We start from the raw sequence: 12,169 nt of genomic DNA, 5'->3' as shown, positions 1-12,169 counted from the left end.
TCTGCCTGGGTAATACACTGTCAAGATGCATAGACATCATCGCAAGTGATGTTCTGTAGATGTGAAGTACAGAGGAAGAATGGAGGATAGTATGATATAATCAACATTTATTGAACATCTACCATTGGCACAGCGGGGAGACACCCTCTAACCGAATGCTCACAGCAATAGAGCAGGACTCCCATGATCCTCTTTTCACAAAACTGCCAGGGCCATCCTGCCCCAATGCTAGAACTGTTCTGCATGATTAAAAAAAAAAAAAAAAAAAAAAAAAAACCTGGATCTGGCACCCGGTCCCTCTGTGAAGCCTTGATCACTTTTCCCAAGCAGGCCCTGGTTTCCTCTTCTCAATAGAGAAAGGCTCTTCTTTTCCTGATTCTGGTTTCGTAAAAGGGGGAAAACTCTAATTCCAGTAGAATTATAAATTTATTTCTTGTAGTTCATACATACGGAAGCCCAGTGGCCCCACTGTGTTATGTATTGGACTTGTTCATACAATTTATTTTAGGAAAAGTACTTTTGAAGCCAAGAAGAAGTTTAGAAAGGAAAGGAGAAAAAGAGGCAATTTGGAAACTATCAGCTGTGATCAATGCCCAGGTCTGCTGACATCTTACTGCATTAATGTATAGTGTTCCTTTGGTTACATCCTAGAATACTTATGTTATAACCCTCTCAAGCTGACCTGGTGAGAAAGGCAGTATGGCTCTGTGTTCTCTTCCCTTGACCAATATCTGTGAACTCTCTTCCCAATGGTCGCTCCTTTGTAGATGACTACATCTCAAAATCAGGCAAAGAAGAATGGCTTGGACTTTGGCCTCCATGTATCTCTTGAAGTCTAAGTAAGTCTAAGTGCATAAATGCATTCCTTATGGAAGTATTTAGATGTATATTTACCCCATCAACATTTGCATTTGATGTGAATGAGGACCGATATTCCTAATGGTGAAGGAGTAATTCCTTCCTAACCAGCCTCCCCAGGCCTTACTTTGTCTGTCTTATAATGTGGAAAGCCTCATGGTTCACTGTTTTAATCTTGTTTTTCTTTAAATAAGCAGACAGTTGGAGGGGGTAGGGTGACGTGGGAGAGAAGGTGCGAGACTGGATACTCAGCCAATACTGCCAAACACAAGGCGAAGACAGAGGAAACCAAGCAGGGGAAGGGCTTGCTTAGAGATAAATCCAGCCACTAGGTAAACAGTGGGAAGAGATAGCTCTGAGTGTGTCGGTGTGAGTACAGACATGGGAGCATGCACACAGCGTGAGCTTGCCCGGCTGGTACTTCCTCTAACAGCGAACACCTGCCTCTCACCAGCAGCCCTGTGGTCTGCTTTCCAGTGTTTCCACATCTTTCCTGGGTCTCATGTGCCTAGTTCACAAACTGATGCCTCTGTTAGATGCAGCTTGTTTATCCCATATAAGTTTGACAATGGTTATCAGAAATGGAATAGCAGTCACCTATACATTCACCAGCTTACCACGCCCCTTTGCCAGCTTACCACAGCCCTCAAGATCTGTTTCACCTACTACAACATTTGAAGGAGTGTCTAAAATCTGTGGACCACAGTACTTACGAACTACACTCTTGTTGGTCCTGGGGGTCCCACTGCAGTGTCTTAGAAACCAACACCATGGTGCGGAGGAACCTGGAAGCCATCCTCCTCTTCAGGCTAATAAAACAACCCCACTAGGTATTTCTCCTTCTTGTGGGTGACATGGGAACCACAGCTTCTCCACTGAGTGTCATTTTAAGGTTTACAATGCTAGGTCTTCAGCCTGCAATGAACATGAGATTGGATATTGGACCTTAGACATTGGATTTTGGGTACTGTGGTGATAGTTTTTGTGAGCTCAGCCCAGGCAGTGGCACTGTTAAAGGCTGTGGCCCTGTTGGAGTAGGTGTGGCCTGGTTAGAGTAGGTGTGTCACTGTGGCTTTAGGACCCTGATCCTAGCTGTCAGCAAGTTAGTATTCTGCTAGCCGCCTTCAGATGAAGATGTAGAGCTTTCAGTTCTTCCAGCCCTGTGTCTGCCTGGATGCTGCCATGCTCCTGCCTTGATCATAATGGACTGACCCTCTGAACCTGTAAGCCAGTCCCAATTAATGTCCTTATGAGAGGTGCCATGGTCATGGTATCTGTTCACAGCAGTAAAACCATGGTACTATGTACTGCTGCTCATGTTACTTTGCCCTCTTAGAGAAGTCCGGAGAAAAGGCAGGAATACAGGCAGTAGTTTACCCCAGAAACACAGCATCTGGATTCTGAGACTCCTCCCCACAGGAGCTGGGAGGGAAGATGTTTAAGTGGATGACAGCATCTGATCCCCACAGGAATGCACTACCACCATAAGGTGTTGTATCCAACTCAGTGGACTATTCCTTCTCAAGGCTGCTTCAGTGGATATCAGAGTCTAACAACCTCTCTATGGGTCAAAGTATACATTATAATGCTTCTCAGAAAAATAAATGTGCACATTTCGTCTTACCTTGGCCCAGATATAAAGACAAGGGTGTGAAGTCAGTGACTTGGTAGGAGACCAAGCCGACCATGGTGGGAGAAGCGAAGGTGTTGTTTCCCTGTGCCCCGGTGTGCCTCTGAAAAACACAAAGCTGGGTGGGACCTTGAAGGTTCATAGTTGTTCCTAGTGTTCGACATTTTGCCAAATGAGCAATGATCCATCCACTGTTCATCCTCCACTCCTAGTTCCTCCATTTTTCCCCATTCCATCCACTCCTCCACTTCTCTTCAGAAAAGGGCAAGCCTCCCAGGGATATCAACCAAACATAGCATATGAACGAAACATGCACTAAGAACAGGTACCACCTCTCATATTAAAGCTGAACAAAGCAACCCAATAGGAGAAAAAGGGTCCCAAAAGCAGTCAAAGGAGTCAGAGACAGCCCCAACTCCCACTGTTAGGAGTCCCACAAGAATGTCAAGCTACACAACCACAGCATACATGCAGAGGGACTAGGTCAGACCCACATAAGCTCCCTGACTGTCCAGTCGCTGTGAGCTCCTGTGAGGGTAGGTTAGTTGGTTTTGTGGGTTTTCTTGTGGTGTCCTTGACCCCTTTATCTCCTATATCCCTTCCTCTCCCTCTTCCACAGGATGTCCCAAGCTTGAGCTAGTGTTTGGCTACCATCCACTGCTCTTCCTGAAAGACTGTGCCCTAACTTCTTATTAACTCAGGATATAGAGAGCTAGAACCCATCAAATAGCGTGCACTCGTGTTATATACAGATAGTTATTTTATGCTGGGAAGGAGCTCAGTAGAACACCTGCCTATGGGCCTGGAGCCCTATATTTCACCTTCAGCATCATTTAAACCAGCGCACTAGTGCCTGCCTATAATCCCAGCACTTTGGAGAGAGAGGTAGGATTTGAGGTTTGGAGACATCTCCACCACATTTTGAATTCAAAGGCAGCCTGGGCTGCATGAAAATTTATCTCAAAAATAAAAGATGTGAGATCCTGACACACGCACCCTCAAAAATTGTATCTTTATAATAACTTCAAAGTAATTGATGTCTAGTAACCAAAACCAAACTAACTATGACCCGATAGAGGTCTCCATAAATCACAGAAATACCCATCACAGTAATGTGGGCAGACATGTGTTTTACTTTCTTCACTCAAGAAACCAGGGAATCAACCAGGACTGGCCCTTCTGCCTCCTCTTGGCCTGGGTATCTTGTTCACATGCTGGCAAGTCTCAGACACTGAGACATCAAGAGGCAGGGATGGGGGATGTGTTTCCAGCCACATGTGCATCCTTGGATCAGGAAGACAAAAGATTAGCAAGATCACACCCACCCACAGTGGCCCTGTAGGTTCTTATGAAGTCAAGAGAGGCCAGGGACAAGAGTTGAAGCTTCATGGTTGCCAGAGTGAAAGCAGGGGACACAGGTGGTCATGATACCTACAGTAATAGCACCACAGATACATAGTAACATTTAGAAGGAGCACCTTCAGTCCTGCCCACAGATAGAACTGAATGCTTTCTTAGCTCCTCCCCCTTCTCCTTTGAAATGTTCACACAAGATGAGGATTTAGTGCTTTTGACATTACAAACTAAAAAACCCCTGAGCTGTGGTCACAGACTGTGCTGTTTATATTCCGGTTGTTTGCTGGTGACGCCAGGAGCTATGAGTGGATTTGGTAAGCCTCTCTTTCTTGGGCCCAAAGATCTGTTTTAATAGATATTTTAGATTTCTCTTTCCATATAGAACATTCTGAAGAGGGAATATATTGAAGAAAAATGAATCATCAGAGACAAGGTTTATTTTTGGCTCTCCCCACTCTCTTTTGTACATCTTTCACCCCTATTCGCAGGCGGCAGCATTCATTTAACCAACAGACTGAAGATATGAAGCCTGTGGTTAGGAGCCCTGGCTTCAAGGAACTGGTAGTCCAGCGGTGTAGGGCAGACATTAAACAAGGATGGTGAATGTGTAAGCCCTTATGTCTCCTAAACAAAATGAGCCTCAGCATGGTGACACACATCTATATTCCCAGCAGTCTGAACACTAAGCAGGAGTATTGCCACAAGTTCAAAGCCAGACTAGGCTGTATCGTAAGTTTCCAGATCAGCTAGGGTTTTAGAATTAGACCTTGTCTCAACAAGGTCTCAACACACACACACACACACACACACACACACACACACACACACACGCACGCACACACACACACACACACGCACACAAATGGTTCTGTGGAAAATGTGATTGGTCCCCAAGCATGAGGACCTAAGTTCGGATTCTCAGAACCAACACTGAAAAAGCCAGGCAAAGCAGTACAAGCCTGTAACCATGACAGTGGGGACAGAGATCCTTGGAGGTTTTTGGCCAAGCAGTCTAGCTGAAACAGGGGGCTCCAGTTCAGTGAGAGACCCTGTCTCAAAAAGTAAGGTGAAAAAACATTGAAGATGTCAACTTCTGCACACATATACACATACCTACAAGCAGACCTGCATCAACATCTGCACACAGAGACATATACCACACTCATGTACATGCATACATACACAAGGCACACACCCCATAGACATACACACATGTTTAAACAAAGGCATTCACCACACAAACACACATGCATGTACACATATATATGAGCACACATAGCCATGTACACACAGGCACACACCTCATACATATACACACATGCATGTACATACTTCCACACACCACACACAAAGACATGGACACACAGGCATATACACATATGCATGCATAGAGACACAAGCACATACACACAGGCATATACCACACATGCATGCATGTACACATACACAAGGGTACAAGCCACACACAACAACAATAATAAGCTTGCTAAAATAAGTGTTAAAGAACATGGAATTACAGTGTCTGGAGATGATTGCTGAGGACCTGCTCAGTAAGTGGACGCTGGCCTGCACAGGGCTAAGAGCTATGATAGCCGAGTGTGAATGCAGTCTGCTAGAGAATGGCTTCCTGCATTAGGGATCCCAAGATCAGAGGGAGCAGTTTATGCCTCTGGCTTGTAGTAAATGATGAGAACAGGTTTGTAAGAGAGCATTGAAGAGGTGGGCCAAGGCCAGATGGCAGCGGACCCTGTGGCTATGGTATAGACTTGGGGTTTACTATAGATCAATGGATAGCCAGCCTGTTAGGGGGCATTAAGCAAGAGAAAGGTTGATTTGCATACTAAAATACCATCTGGGGAGCTATGAAGGAAATGAACGGGGGCAGAGACGAGTCTAGGGGAGACACAATAGGACCAGACCAGAGACTTTTCCAGCTGTCCAGGGGAAATGATGGTGATGAAAATTATAAGGGTCGTTGCCATGGATACAGACTCCCAGGATTGACAGTTGAAGATGGGAAAATGAAGGATGCACAGATGAGCCCAAGAAGGAAAGACTGAGGAGGCCCAGCTTCGGAGACAATTAGCTCTGGACAGGTCTCAGGACTCTCTATTCCCCGCTGGAAACTCTTAAATCAAAGAAAGAGGAAGTTTTTGTTTCGCTTTGTTTTGTTTTGTTTACTTTATTTTGTTTTGCCTCTAAGTCAGTGGGAGGGTTTAATTTCAATTGTCAACTTGATAAACTTTGAAGGACCTAGGAGATGGAGCCCCTGCACTGTTTCGATTAGGTTCATAGAGAGGGGGACCCATAGTGGGTGGCACCCTTCCCTGGGCTTCTGCCCTGGACTAAGGAGACTGTGAGCTGGGCACCAGCACCTATCACTTCCTTCTTTGGGGCTGAATGTAATGCGTGTGACCAACTGCCTCTGTTCCCACTGCTGAACCTTCATCATCATAATGGACCCTACCCTGCAGCTGTAATCCAAACTAAACCCTCTTCCTGGGAAGTTGCTCTTGACATGGTATGCTAGCCAACAGGAAACACCACTAAGACAGGAAGTGCCCGTGGCCTGTGATGCTCACAGCATTCCTCCCTCACATACAGTTTGAACCCCAGGTCCCACCGCCTGCAGCTCTGTTCTCAGGCTCCCCAACACCCCCCATGTGTCCCCCATGGGGTCAGTGGTTTTTCTGGATTCAAGTGAGCTTAGCTAAAGAGAAGAGAGTAGGAAGGTGGGCCTTAGGGGAAAGAGAGGAAAATGAGAAGTTATCATTCAACCTCAGAACTCTCCCTTTATTCTGATTATAGACCATCTCAGCATGGACACTAATTATCTCCACCTGATGAAGATAATTACAGTCAGTGAGAAGTCGCAGGCGGTGGAGTAATGGCACTTTGGGGATGTCCCTGAACCCCATATCATACATTCCCTCCCTCCAGCTCATTTGCTTGTTGGTGGCCCTGTAAATGACTCACCATGGGAACAGAGTAGCCAAGGAGAAAAGCCAAGAAGACAACCAATGATAGCCTGACCACTGTGTTCCCATGCTGACTCCATAGCAACCAGTTTGCCACCAGCAAGGAAGGATGGAAGCATGCTCCCCCATTCCACCTCCCCCCTCCCTCCTACCCTAAAAGACAGAACCTCACAAGCTGGTTTCTCTTGTTTATCCTGAAGTCATCGGATGGGTTGGGGTTGGAGGACAGACAAGGAAGCTGTGAATTAATAAAAGCAGCTGCTCGAGACATCAGAATCATTTTCCTGCTGAACTTGTAAGCCCTGCAGAGGTCCCAGGTTAATTGTTACAAGGGACGGTGTCACAATGCTCTGTGGAAGAAATGAAGAAAGAAACTTGGTTACTAATCCAGGGTGGAGGTGGGGTCGCTTCTGCAGGGACCAGCATTGGAACCTCCTCCTGTGATGTTAGCTCCTCCCAGAAGTTCTGCAGCCAGGCAGCATGTTCTGTGTGTTTCACAGCCTCTTTCTGCCTCCCGGATAGAAAATCATGGGACCCAGATTCCATCCAGGGAAGATGAGCTTCAGAATGCAAACGCAAAGACTGTGAGGCAGCTAGAAACGGTGCCAGATAGCAGCCATAAACTTAGACCCCAGGTCTGTCTCTGCTGGACAAATGTGGCCACAAAAGGAGTCCTAAAGGCAGAGGCCCTGGCCTTTGTCTGGCGCTGTGAGGATGACCACATGAAGTGAAGTGACTCCCAAGGGCACATCCCTCTTCTCTGCTTCCCTCTCACCTTTGTCAAGAACACCGTACCAGGGTGTAGGATTAGCACAGGCTGGGTGATTGCACAGTTTTGACTGATGCGATATGTGCATGGACTGTTTGAGGCTTCTCCCATCCCCATCATGGGGGATTGTGGAGGGGACCCCAGCCCACTGCTGCCTCACTTCTCCATTTGAATGTGCTGATGGGCAGGAAAGACAGAACCTGAGAGTCCTGCTGAGAACTTCCACCAACTCCCTACTTCAGGGGAGGAGGAGTCAGGGTCCCACCCACTGTCATGATGGCAGAGAAGTGTTCAAAGGAAAGCGGGTACCAGGGAATAGAAGCGTCTGCTGTGACCCCAACTTACCCATTATAGCTGGAGGTCTAAGGTGTGAGAAACAAAGATCCTCACTTCATAATAAGGATTTTCATCTCATACTAAGAGTACTAGAGAGTTAGTGAACTGGAGGTAGTTCTAGAATGTCAAATAGCACCGACTAGGAGCTGGTTTAAAGCCTGAGGCAAGCCCCTCCCAGGCCTTCCTCATTGGCTGGGGGATCAGAAGGGTACAATGGTACCCATGATCTAGGTCTGTCCCATCTACCTTTTTCACAACAAAAGCCATGCTTTTTGTTTGTCTTTACATTTTGAACCCTGCTTTCTTTAAAGCTTACTAGACACAAAGCCTGGTTGTTAGTAATTCTCTACTCTAAACTCCTCATCTGAGGGATGGGTAGCTTGGCAAAATGTCTCCTTTTGTTCATTCACAGTTGTTCCCAAGCTGGCTCAAGGCATCTTTGAAAATGACCTATCCTATTTTATTGTTGACATATAGTTTGAATAGTTGAATAGAAGGAGAGACTTGTGTTTTCATACCAGAACTGCAACAGGCCATTTTTCTGAAAGTTTATTGCAAGAGCAACTGTGTCATTACCACCTGTTGGGTAACAGGTATCATCAGCTACCGCAGCAAACATCACTAAAAATGTGGATTAGCGTTCCTTCCTTGGGACTCATGGTTCAGAACGAGGAAGTGGGAACTCAGTCCAGTGAGAAGGCACCCGGCAGTATCAACCCAGTTTCATGGGAATAGGGTGTAGCTTACAGGGATGGAAAGGATTTGGCCAGAGTCAGGAAGGCAATCAGTACGAGTTTGACAGCATGTGATGGAACAGATGCTTGTAGCCCTTGCTTTTCTCCTGGTGTAATCAAATACCCCACAAGAAGCAACCTAAGGAAGGAAGGGTTTCATTAACTCACAGTTTGAGGGTCTAGTCATCATGATGGGGATGGGCATGGTCACAGGAGATACTTGGAAACCCTCTGCTTTCAGGCTAGGTGGGGCATCAGTTAGTGCTCTGTGGAAATGCCCTCATGTCCCAGAGCTGTGCCTCAGGAATCCCCCAGACAAAGTCCTAACTCAATCAATTTGACAGTCAAGCTACCTGGTGCAATGGTGACTGAGGATGCATGTGTCAGCAACAAAGGGTAACTCCTGCTTCATCCTGGATGGTCATCGCTGTGAGAATCTACAGATCAAATACAACCAAGTCCAGAGTGAGCTCTGGCCTCCGGGAAGAGTTGTGTTACCTAGATTACACATAGTGTACAGCTGACACATTTAGACAGACTTATAATATCGTGCTTATATATTTAAAAAAAATAATAACCCCCCTCCATTTTTTGGTTCTATGTATAAAATCTGATTTCTTTGTTTTTATTTTCTTTCTCATATATTGGAAAAATAAGGCCATGTGGGAGGGGCTGCAGAGAAAGAAAGCCAAGCCCATCCCTCTGTATACCAGGCTCTACCCAAGGGCAGCTGAGTCCATGCCTCTCCAGAGACAATTCTCTGTTTCTTTGTGAACCTTCTCTGGAGATAGAGTATCTGTGATCAAGAAACCCAGTGTTTTTTCCTGAAAGAAGTACTGAGTTCCAGAGAGAGAGAAACTAGAGCATAGTTAATTGATGAGATGGGGAGTGTGTGCTCAGTCTCCCAAGCCGAGGGATCTACTTCAGAGCTAGGTACCACCATCCAGCTGTGGTATAGGAATCATTTCTGTCTCTCCTGTATGCCCTAACTCTGCCCACCTACATGGAGAGTGCCATGGACAAAGACCCAGAAGCCACACATCTGGATCTAGGAATCATTTCTGTCTCTCCTATATGCCTTAACTCTGCCCACCTACATGGAGAGTGTCATGGACAAAGACCCAGAGGCCACACATCTGGATCATGACTACAAACGTATGCCCCTGGTGAACTCAGAAGCGGCCATTCCCAATGGTAGAGGGCAGTTGCTGCTTGGAAAAGCATAGAATCCCATCCTGATGGAGAAGAGGGACTGGTGTCATCAGAGGCACTAGGAATTCCATCTCAGACCTCTATCAGCCCATAGGTCTTCCTATCCTCTCTTCAAAATAAGAGCAGGATAGTCCCAACATGTCTGAGTGCCGCATCTAAAGCTTGCCTCTTCTTGAGTTTTGACTTCTACATGGCAAGACATCCTCCTGCAAGCACCACAGCCACCGTGATCTGGAGCTCTGTTGTGATCCTACTTGGCTCCTCCCTCTTTTAATAACGCCGTGGTTCACTAATGCATGTGACCTTAAACACTCCTCCAAGGCTATGCTTTGCATAGATACCCATAAGCTTGACCCTCAGAATAGGGCAATTTAAGATTAGCATCAGCTCTATGATTTACTACCTGGGTATGCTTAAAAATACAAATCTCTGTGCCTCAGTTTCCCCTTGTGGGAAATAGAGATGATAAAACATGCTTTAATTGGGATGCTGCCCCAACTTATCTCCCCATTGCTATGATAAGACCCTGACCAAAAGCAGCTTGGGGAGGATAGGGTTAATATCAGCTTACAGTTCCACATCACAGTCCATCACAAGGAAGTCAGCACAGGAACTGAAGCCTAAACCATGGAGGAGTGCTGTTTCCTGGCTTCCTCCCCACAGGTTTCTCTGCTTTTCTTTTTTATATAACTGGGAACCACTTGCCCAGGAGTGGAACTGCCCATAGCAGTTTCCCCGCACCCTGACATCAATCATTAATCAAGAAAATGCTTTACGGAATTACTTACATGCTAATGTGATGTGGCCACTCCTTAATTGATAGTCCCTCTTCCCAGATGACTCTAGCTTGTTTCAACAAATTGTACAGACACCAACCAGCACAGGTGTTCCAGAACTTAATGACATAATACCTGGTGAGGTCAAGTTCTTCCTCCTCCAGGACTCACACACAGTAAATACTCCATATTGCTGTTTCTGTCAATGTCACCTGAACCTCTCTCTGCTGGCAACTTACAATCTTCAGCTCTGTATCTAGTCACCTGGTTCTATACCATAAGGAGACAGAGACTGGGAACTCTATGACTCATAAAAAATGAAATAAAATCAAGCAAGGCATGGCAGTACATGCCTGCAGTCCAGCAGTTCTCAGCCTGTGGGGCAAGACCTCTGTGGGGATCAAACAACCCTTTCACAGGAGTGGCCTAAGACCATCAGAAATATCAGCTGCTTGCATTGTGATTTACAACAGTTGCAAAATCACCATTATGAAATAACAACAAAAATAACTTTATGAAGGCTCAGAGGTTAAGAGCACTGTCTGCTCTTGCATACATGCAAGCAGAATGCTGTATACAATAAATATAAATAAATCTTAAATAATGATAATAACTTTATAGTCACCACAAAAATAAAAATGATAATTTTAGGGGTCACTGCAACTTGAAAGTCGCAGTTTTAGGAAGGTTGAGAATTACTGCTATAATCTAATGACTTGGACAAGTAGATATGGAAGAGTTGAGAGTTCAAGGTTAGTATGGGTGATAGAGTGAGACCCTGTCTCAAAAACAAACAAAACCCATCGGGAGGTTCTGGGTGATTTAAACACTCAAAATGCTTGTTGATTGAGTGCAAGCATTTTAGAGTAGCCCTCGCAGAACTGTATCATAGTTTTCATTTAATGGAGAAAAAAATCTGAGGAAGAGACTTCCTGGATCTTACCAGCCTCATGGGTATCTCAAGACAAGATGGGGTGGTCTCAGAAATTACCTGAGAAGAGAGATAAACAGGGCAAAGAGAAGTTGCCCTGAAAGCAACTCCCAGAAAGCAAAGTCCCCTTGTTATTTTAATGGGCTCAGCTACCCTACTGTTTTAAGGATGCTCAGACTAACCTCATCTCTGGGAAGATGATCTGAATTGTTGTGATTTCATTGTTTGCATCTATGGTGTTGGGTACACTGGTGAGTGCTGTGATCTGTCACTTGTTGACTCTTGACTTCATAGGATCTAGAGTCACTGAAGAAATAAGCCCCTGGGCATGCCTCCAAGGGATTGGCTAGATTATGTTCATTGAGAAGGTAAGGCGCCCATAAATGTAATTGAACCCTACAAGGATGGAGTCCTGGACTCAAGGAAAGGAGAAACTGACTTGAGCATCAGCATTCACATCCCTCTGCTTCCAGACCGTGGAGGCACGTGACAAGTTGCCTCACGCTCCCACCATCATGCTTTCTCACCACAGTGGAAGCTGTGAACCACAACAAACCCTTCCTTTCTTAAACTGCTTTGTCTGGCATTT

At 45.6% G+C, this 12,169-nt stretch overlaps 1 protein-coding gene across 4 annotated transcripts in view; it reads left to right on the top strand.

The window, feature by feature from the left end:
* The window catches only part of Gria1 (glutamate ionotropic receptor AMPA type subunit 1), a 319,911-nt gene that overhangs the window by 235,611 nt on the left and 72,131 nt on the right, over nucleotides 1-12,169 (top strand). The window lies entirely within an intron of this gene.

The sequence above is a fragment of the Apodemus sylvaticus genome, chromosome 10 (assembly GCF_947179515.1).
Source record: "Apodemus sylvaticus chromosome 10, mApoSyl1.1, whole genome shotgun sequence".
In the NCBI taxonomy this organism is placed as follows: domain Eukaryota; kingdom Metazoa; phylum Chordata; class Mammalia; order Rodentia; family Muridae; genus Apodemus; species Apodemus sylvaticus.
This window is presented reverse-complemented; position numbering and strand designations above follow the sequence as displayed.